The sequence below is a fragment of the Kryptolebias marmoratus genome, linkage group LG21 (assembly GCF_001649575.2).
Source record: "Kryptolebias marmoratus isolate JLee-2015 linkage group LG21, ASM164957v2, whole genome shotgun sequence".
In the NCBI taxonomy this organism is placed as follows: Eukaryota; Metazoa; Chordata; class Actinopteri; order Cyprinodontiformes; family Rivulidae; genus Kryptolebias; species Kryptolebias marmoratus.
Genome location: NC_051450.1, coordinates 3,674,195 through 3,676,168, shown reverse-complemented (window position 1 = coordinate 3,676,168; position 1,974 = coordinate 3,674,195).

Sequence of the window (1,974 nt, the reverse complement as noted above, 5' to 3'; positions counted from 1 at the left end):
CATACTGAGTGCAAAGTTAAAATATCAAGATGGCCGCCAAAGCTAACAGGGTGAAAATTGGGACCATAAATAGTGCGTGCTCTGACTCTGCAACCGTTTACAGCAGAAAGTTCAAACTTCACAGATGGACTCCTCATGTGTGAAGGATCAGCCCTTTGTGATACCTGTCTACAACTGCCAATGTCGGCCATTTTGTAATCATCAAATTTTTTTCAGCTTTAACTCAGTCAGTTTTAGACATATGGAGCTGAAAGTTAGCAAGGCAGTAGCTGAGACAGAGGTCTATTGCATACTGAGGCCAAGATCAAACATCACAGCTAGAACCCTCATGGGTCAGGGAGCCATGCCAAGAAGTTTAAGGTCACAAGGTCAAAGGTCAAGGTCACAACAGTCTGTGAGCTCCAACTCTGCAACCATGTACAGTCAAACTTCACAGCTAGACTCCTCGCATGTCAAAGATCAGCCCTTTATGATTCCTGTCTGCAGCTGATCAGCTCTTGGAGCCATCTTGGTTCAGCGTGAACGCACAACGTAGCAGGCCCCGTCAAAGTTTCTCCAGGAACTTTCTAGTGTATTTAGCAGATCCGACCTAGAATAAGTAGTGACAATCGGGGTCCGCCAGCAGATGTTTGTAAACATTAGGTGGCTATGTCGTTGCCTGTTCAAAACCCTTCTAACGTCACAAATGGTTTGGTAACTTTTTTTTTAATCACGCAAACAAAGCCTTTTTTATGTAAGGGGAGCCCCGCAATTGGGCCTTCACACTACTAAAGACATCACAGAAATTAGAAGGCTGTGTGATTTATAGATATGATTACTTACGTTACAATCAATTTCACTTTAAGGATGTGTGGTGTAAAGTACGTGCTCTGCTTTTGTTTAAAGCATGCGGATAACGTATAACCGTCACTGGCAAACCTATTAAATATGTCAAACACTGACAGCATTTTTTTTTTATATTCCATAAAATAAACTCCCTAAAAAATATCACCTAGATCGGAACTGGTGTCAGCATCAACTACAAGTAGGACTGTAACAGTCTTGACCACTACACTATCATAGCGATGATACTCACACTATCCCTGCCTGTTATCAGTTCGATATTAACCCACAGCTGTTGATGCTTTTGAGAACAGTGTTAGATCAACTGGTGACAGTCAGTCTGAAACAGTATGAGAACATTTCAACGCAATTTGGATGTAAAAGGGTATATAGGGGCTGTCTCTTATGACAGAGTATTAGGGCCACTTGATGAAAATAATAAAGACGAACTTTGAAGTTAAAGGACGAGAAAAAAATCAATAGGTGAAGATGAAACTGGCGCAAAACCCTGCGGTAGCAATGCCTGCTATAAATGAGTTAGGAACTTTGTTTTTAAAGAAATTCTTTTCACATAACCCTGTGGAAACGCGTTTAATCAGCAAAGGTATCCCGACATATCACTAACTGTGAACAGAGCAGTTTAAAAAGTTTAAAAGCTTCTCGCCTTTCTTCAAACTTTTCCCACTTTAATTTCCAGAGTTTTAAAATTTGGAGTTGAGGTTCTTTTCCGTCACCATTTTCTTGTTATTAAATTCTAAGTTCTCACTTCCTGTACAGTGAACTGTAACAAATGACATAAACAGTGGTTTGAAAAAAAATTGATTTTTATTGCTGTTGTTTCAGTCAGTATGTAATTGGGGCCTGCCAGCAGTGCATAGAGAGCAGTACAATGCCTTGCGAAGGGCTACTGCTATTTTTATTCGCGTGTCGTGTTACTATGGCGACGTAACAGCCAAAAAACACGCAAAAATTTCAGAATTTTCGTGAAATTTTGTCAGTTACACTCTAACCTCACTAACAAGCTAGAGTGTGGAGCTGTCTGAGCACAACACATTTTTTAGCGAACAAACTGCTCCTACGCCCACATTTTTTATGATACATTAACAAATTATATATCAAAACGTAGGCATTTTTGTCTTCTTTCAGGCAATG